We start from the raw sequence: 8,421 nt of genomic DNA, 5'->3' as shown, positions 1-8,421 counted from the left end.
GAATTTGTAATAAAACATAAATAAACATATCTAGTCCATAACTTGAACTTAAAATTATATAATAATAATAATAATATACGATTTAGGCCTTTAGCCTTTACATAGGATATTTAGTGAACCAATCCTAACCAATTTCGAGGTGGAGCTTGTTGAGGGGAAGGCTTCACCAACCATCAACCCCACCCCTCCGCCCCCCGGTGCCCCTTTCCTAAATATGGAATAAATTTGATAGTAGAGCCGATAGGATGAATCAAAAGAGTTCTAAGAGCTTTAACAAGCTCTACTCAGGGAAAAAATAACTTGTCATATCACATGAAAGGATGAGAGAGTGCACTTGCCTGAGAACCTAAAATGAATTTATAAATAGCATCGGTTCAAATTTGTTTCTTCATGCTATTGTTATAGCTTAGGTAAGGGCTTTTCATGCTTCCTTCAATCTCCGAATGGGGAGGATTGTCTGTTGGGGTTCAATATTACTAATTTGAACCAGGTTGTGAGCCATGTCATAAGCAAGTATGGGAAACGCTGTAACCTAGATTGAAGCCCTAAGATGGGCATCTCACTTGATAGTCAACAACTAGATAAAGGCATCTTTTTCTTACCTTCCCATTCTAGTAGTTGAAGAGGCAACCCTAATTTAGTCTTCTTGAAGTTGAGTTCCTAGAGCTAAAGCCTTCTTCTACTAGGTAATAGTCCCATCTTCTTAAAGAAAATGTTATGTTCTTTTGCCTTGAAAAATGTGAAGAAGTAAGCTGCTACTCTTATCTCAAATCCTAACCTCAGAAATACAATTGGCTTTCCCTTGATTTGTTTGTGTCCTTTGATTGTACTTTCTAGGTGCTGATACTAATGGAAGAATTTTTTGTCTGCTAAGTGGTTATCATCATTCACCCTAGCAGAATAATAGTAGTTTGTTAATTTTATCTTCTTCCTTTGCTATTCAAATGTACTAGTTTTATGTGTTCATTCGATACATGAAAGAGGTTGATTAGGTTCTCAAAGCTTTTCTCATTAATGGAAAGAACTCAATCACAAACTTGATAAATAACACTAGAGGTACCAAATATATCTACTAAAATTTTTATCAAGTTCAATGTGTCAATATTTGATTGGCTATTTAATTACGATGATTCTTTTAAGAGTTTATTTATTCATAGTCAAGTTAAATTAATATGTTAACTACTGATATATCGACATATGACACTTATATATATTTTGGTTGATTTAGTTGATATCTTTAGCATTACTCTTTTAGAACCATATACAAATAATTTACATTTTAACAATTCACCAAACAATACTTTTATAAGTTTTACCTATTCATATCACATTTCATGTATTTTCTCTTGAAATTAAGTTTTTCTTCCTTTAAACCACAAAGAAACATATAAGTAATATATTAGTAAAATAATCAATCATGTATTAAGTGATGTTGGCTCAGTTGATAAGTCACCTACGCTCACATTAAAGAGGCTATGGGTTTGAGACAATAGGTTGCATGGGAAAAATTATTGTAAATGATAAAAAAAGTAATTAATCAATATTAAAAAAATGAACTCAATACTCAAACCAACTAATCATATCACACAAATCAAAGGCATTATATATATATAATGGCAATCTCTAAATTCTTCATCAATAGTTTCTCAAGTTGTACATTTAAAATATAAAACAAAAAGGAAAAGAACTAAGACTGCATTGAAATTTACCATTATGTGATGACCATCCCAAGATTAAAAATTAAAATTAAAATTTTATTTTGATTGATTAGAATTAACTAGTTAGACTATGAGTGGGCCCTAAGTTTAACTTTTTATCAGTTAAGAATTTTGATTTGACTAGTCCACCATAGTATAGAACTCATCGATATGAGTTCTAAATTGATGGCATGCTTAACTTTGAGTTACAATTAGAAAGTTATAATTTTGGATAGATTTTAGAATATCAGTATTAATCTATGTCCAAACTAGTCCTGGATTTTGTCATTTGGATGACCTTAGGCCTATATATATTCATCAAGGTGCATGCCATTATTAAACAAATCAAAAAATATCCATTTTTTCCCTAGATACTCCTTAAATTCATGGAGTCAAATTGGGTCGATCCGTACTCGCGAGCATTGTCTAATCAAGTCGCTGTTGATTTGCATTTTTCGACAACCATCTTGCTACACGCACCATATCCTAGGGAAGACTCAAACCCTAAAGTTTCATAGCAATCCGCCATTGGCTATATCAGGATCCGCTGTTCAAAGCTGGCGGTGGCATCCCCAATTTTCTGACAAGATAGTTGGTTTTCAAGCTATCTTCGTCCACCTTATAGCCTTTATGCCCCTATTTTGGAACCCCTAAATTCATTTCTGGCCTTTTTTCTTCTTTTTTTTGCCAATATTACTTACTGTTTGAGAGATATATCAACATCAAGTTTGTTTGAAACTTGGAGGAGGTTTTTTTTTTTTTCCATTTTGAGATTAATTAGTTTATTATCGAATAACATTGGACTATATTTGGATACAGCGGGACAAGTGGACATAATTAAAATTAGATTAGTGCAATTAGGTATTAATGTGACCCAATAGAAAGCTTAATTTCATTAAACTGGCTTTCGAGTGAAAACTTTCTACTTTAAGTATTTTATGTTCAGGGCTCATAGTATAATTGGACTATTCGGTGTCCAATTTTAAAAATTTTAAAGTTATTAAAGCTATTTTAGAATATTGTTATGCGCCCAATGTCTTTGGTTTAATTTTTGAAACCTCACAAATATTTTATTATTATTTTAAACATTGAAATTGAGACTAGAGGTGATCAACTGGCAAATCATGATTAAGCTATTTTATGTGAGTGAATTTTATTTTCAAAAATGTTTAGGGTTTTAAATATATTATATTTTACTAATTACCTTTTAGAAGCATAAATTTTATATGATTTTACTTTATGCGATAAATGTCTAATATGATTTACTATTTTACTATTATCTAGAATATTTGAAGAAGTGTTATGGTAAAAATATGTTTTTAATTATTTGTTCATAAATATATAAGTATAAATTATGTTAGTATCTATGTTTTATCAAATGATGGCAATTGTGGAAAATTTTTATTTTGGACAAACGAATATGGGTTATGGAACTTTGAATTTATGAATTATTGTGTACTATTGCCTTACTATGGTTGTTGGATTCAATGGATATTGGTATGTGCACTATATTTCCATCACCCACTTATGACATATTTCATTAAAGTCGGATGTGAGATCCTAACTCTGCGGTGTCTTAGGATATTAGTGACCGTAAGATAGTTTCTCCTTCCCCATGGCTTTGTGATACACTAGGATGCTAGATGTGGTCATATGACAATATTTCATAATGCATGTAATACACAAGTGGCTAATGGTTATTGGGATTTGAGTTTTCATTCATGGTTTTAATATTTGAGATATAGTCATTTAATTAAATTCTATGAATTATAGCTTGATTTTAATATTTTATATCGTTTAATGAGCCAAAAGAATATTTTTTGATTTTGGGGACCTATTTGAGTATTGATAAAATTATTTGCCAAAATAATGGACTTTATAACGAATCAACAGAAGGTCTTAATAGAAATGCTTTAGTACGCATAATTATTTTCCAAACTTTATTTTTATTTATTCATTGAGTTTGCTTCATTATTTTGTTTTTTTTTTTTTTTTTTCTAAATTGCTTCCCTAGACCTCAGCTAGCTGTTGATGCATATTACATTTGAGTATGTTTCATCATCATCACCTTCATATATTTTGCCGCCATTGCATCTTCACCTTTGTCATCTTTCTGCTGCTAAGATATTGTTATCTTTTCTACTTTCTTACGATCTACTATTTATTTTGTTTTATTTATTTTTGAACTTATTTATTCTCTTTATTATGCTGTAATTGATGGATCTAATATGTATGCTTACTTTTTTGTTCCATTTTGTTGAGTTGGAATCCTTGATTCATATTACTATGATTTTAAAATTTCTATTAAAAATATTTATTTTTCTGTTATACGCTATTTGATTATATTCAATTTACGGAGAGATCCCACTGAACTCTCGATATCGATTCAGTGGGGTTTCCCTAGGTGAAACCATTTGGATGTCTAGATAGGCCCTTATGAGTGGTCCTGTCACATTGTGCTTTTTGAATTTTAGACGGCTTGATTAATTTAATTCTATAATGTGATATGAAGGATATTTTTGTAAAAGTTATTTGATTCCATCATTAATTATTCTTTTATTCCAAAATCTAGTCATAAAAGAGGAATCAATTTCATCCTTTATTTTATTCCATTTGATTCTACTTTCCTCCCCATTTCATTCTTTCTTGTATTTCCAACAAAAAGAAATTTTAGTTGCACTATCAAGCGAATTATGTATAGTACTATTATAAATTTATATTTAATTCCAATTTAAAATTACTACTTAGAACGTTTATTTATTAATTTTATTTAAATAACTTTTTAATATACCTTTCCTTCCTCATAAAATATACACAACATATATTTCTCTTTGTCTAACTTGTATGCTATCATAAACTAAGGTTACATAATTGTTATATAAATCATGGAAGATTAAAAATATTAAACAGTAAGTTGTATTTAGTTTTTCTTTTTCATTTTGCAATCATAAATTTATTTTATAATTTCATTTAGGTTTCTTCTTTTCTTTTTTTGTTTTTCGCTGTTTTGTTTATTTGTTGTTTACCATTTTCATCTACAACTATTTTGTTTAATTACGCTCTACCAGATACTCATGTTTCTACTTCTTTGAAAATTTTTAGAAGCATATGATTAAATATCTTTAAAGTTTTACATAAATTTACAATTGAACAGTTTGAAAAATATATTACTACTTTGAAAATGTTTAGAAGCATATGATTAAACATTTTTAAAGTTTTAAAAAAATTTACAATTGAACAGTTCGAAAAATATATTTTTAACAAACATCGAAAGTACAAGATTGAACAAATTTAAATCTGTTTAGAAGTACATAACCTAACATATTCCAAGTTGTTTAGAAAGTTATGACCAAATAAACACTTAAAATAATATTCAAAGAACACTAAAAATCATCCAGAAGTATATCAATGGACAACTTAAAGATGTTCACAGGTTCATAATTGAATATGTTCAAAGTTGTTTGGAAATTTATGATCAAACACTCCAGAAAAATATGTCTTCAAATGAAAAATATCGAGATGTGTAACATTAAAAGGCCGTTGGAGTGGATGCAAGAATGAAGGTTTTGGCTTTGGTAGAGTGAACTATTGGTTTAGCTTTCAATGTGTTAGGTTTTGTATTTGGTTGTGATGAAACATATATAATTTTGATTGGATTTTAGGATTGTATAATTATGAGTATTTTATGTATTAAGAATAGTGTTTAATTTTTTGTTTTATTTTTTATACATTTAAGTGATAGTGTATAAAAAATAAGACTATATTGTTTCTTTAAAACTGTGAAAATAATTTCTCTTCATGAAACATTTGCATTGCAAAGTAATATGAACTAGGCCTATTTTTGCAATATGCAATGCCAATTTGTTCACAAATTAGTTGCAGCTTAACATATAGGGTTAATTGCATTTTTGTTCTCTTAATAAGATTTTATAATTTAGACATTCAACTTTAAATTATAACAATTTATATCCTCAATTTTTAAATTTATTTTAAATTGATCCAATCTCCAAATTAAGTCGCACAAATTGGCAATGGTTCTGCTTTGTTGGCATTGACTAACACCTTAATCTCTTCTTTACAGACTTCTACAATTTTTTAGGATAAGCATTACCAATTTATTGGTTAAAAATTGAAAATCAAATTAAATTGCAATAAATTTAAAAATAAAAAATTTAACCGTAAAAGTCGTATAAGTCAATTATACTAAAATGTTATTAGCCTGATATGTATAATGGGGTTGCTATCCATCATAGTAGTGAAAATAAAGATACCATCAATGGTGGTAGTTTCACGGAAGGAAGCCATGCAGCCTTCATATCTGCAGGTTCAGGAGTTGAGCTTCGAGTCTTGACAAGCTCCATTATTGCCTCAGATGGTCCCATGCTGCAGGTTTGGGAATTGAGGTTCGAGTCTTGGCAAGCCCCGTTATTGCTTCAGATGGTCCCATACCGCAATGCCTTGTGGCGTAGAACTATGGTATAATGCTATGATACTACTAGGAAGCATCTTTATTCAAGAGAAAAAAAAAAAAAAAAGGGAGATTAATCACGTTGAAGTCAAAATTTTAATAACAGAATGTGATTGAACTAGTAGTTATTGACATACCAGTGGAAATAGGTAGTATTTGAACATAAATTTTAAACTTTTTAATGAATTATTCGTGGTCCCCAACCATAGCCCACATCAAAAAGTAATTGTGGATTGCTTCTTATTTCTCTTAGTCAATTGCTATCATTTACCCAAATAAAAAAAAGGGGAGGATTTCTCTTAATCAATTTCTATTATATTTTACACCCAATAATGGTAGGGCACCTAGATGTAATTACCATAAGATATCTCATTTATCTATATGTTTATTATATTAAATTTTTAATCAATAAAATAATAATGCTAGCTAGCATTATTCATTTTACATCCTTCATAATAGATAAGCCTTTTTTTTTTTTTTAATTTTTATAATTGCAATTCAATTATTAGCTCAGTGTGGTTCAAGAATTGATTGTATAGGCCTACCAATTAGCAGCTTTAACTTGAAATTGGAATCTAAAATACAACAGTTGAGCTTTTATTTACTTGGTTGACTTTGGCAAGGAAGAAAGTGGGACGCGCTTTAATTCTTAAAAAAAAGATCCTACGTATTTATTAAACGTTTGAGCAGTCAGTCATTTCTTTTTCCCTTTTTTTTTTTTTTTTTTTTTTGGGAAAAAGTCAGTTATTTCTTTTATCAAAATATTTTAATGTTAAAAATATAAAATATTATTGACAGATTGTATGTGTCTAAAAATATTATAATTTTAGGAAAATGAATCATTTATAAATTTATAGATCCAAATATATATTTAAATTTTATTTTTGAAAAAATTTAAAGGCTAATAAAGACTATTCTAACTTAATGGTTCATATTTAAATTAGGTTTGATAACATATCGTGTTTGTATCGTGTTTGTATCGTGTTCGTGTGGAATTAAGTTAATCCAAACACAATCCGTTAAGTTTTCATGTGAAAATAGATAAACCAGAACTCATTCGATAAATTATCGTGTAATCTTTCACTCAATTCATTAATCCATTAACGATAAATATAAATTTAAAAATTTAAATTTCACTTAATTTTGAAATAATAAAATAATATATTTTTTTAAATTACAAAAATTCTTGTTTGTTTTTAAATTTTTAAAAAATTAAACTAAAAAAGAACAAATTAATATATGTTTAACAATATATTAAGTAAGTTTAATACTATAAAACTTATGTAATTGTCAAAATACCCTCTTTAATGGGTCTAATGGGTTTATTGTATTTTACCCGTTAAAATCCGTTAATTTATTGGGTGACACTAATAGGGATCCGACATAATATCTTCAATCCAAATTCATAAATTATCATGTGGGCTCGTATCGTGTTATCGTGTCGTGTGAGATTTTGGCAGGCCTAATTTAAATAGTATTAGATCTGAAAAAATTTTATAAGATACAATAACACGTCACATATCCAACATGATAATTTGCAAGTTTGGATTAACGATATAATATTGGATCCATATTAGTATCATCCAATAAGATCTAATAAGTTAATATATTTTAACAGATGAAAAACGATAAATCTTTTAGACGCATTGAAAAGGGATATTTTTGCAATTAAGCAATTATAATACTATAAATATGTAATTTATTATTAAATATGTATTGATTTATTCTTTTTTAGTTAAATTTTTTAAAAATTTAAAAACAAACAAGTTTATTTGCAAGATTTTTGTTTTTTTGTTTTTTTGTTTTTTTTAAGAATATCATTTTATTATTTGAAAAAAATTAAATCAAATTTGTATATATTTTTAATGGATTAACGAGTAGGATAATGTAACGATTATATTTGGATTTATCTATTATCACAGAAAAGCTTAATGAATCATATTTGGATTGATTAAAGTCTATATAAATACACGATTATATGACATGAATACGATTCAACACGATACGTTGCCAGATCTAAGTAGTAAACTAACATGTCCAAAAAATGCTATCCAAAAAATGAAAGAAAAAGAAAGGTGGGATTTTTTCTCTATCTCTTTCTTTTTTTTTTTTTGGCGAACAAAGAAACAAAGCTGGAATTGGGTTGTCCTAATTTGGACTTTATAATCAATTGCTGGAATAATGGTACTGAATTCATGGAAATGTGTTATATATTGACTTTTTTTCTTTTTTTCTTTTTTTGGGTTATTGTTATAT

The sequence above is a fragment of the Ziziphus jujuba genome, chromosome 10 (assembly GCF_031755915.1).
Source record: "Ziziphus jujuba cultivar Dongzao chromosome 10, ASM3175591v1".
Taxonomy (NCBI): domain Eukaryota; kingdom Viridiplantae; phylum Streptophyta; class Magnoliopsida; order Rosales; family Rhamnaceae; genus Ziziphus; species Ziziphus jujuba.
The sequence above is the reverse complement of the archived record's forward strand: the minus strand, read 5'-3'. Positions refer to the sequence as shown.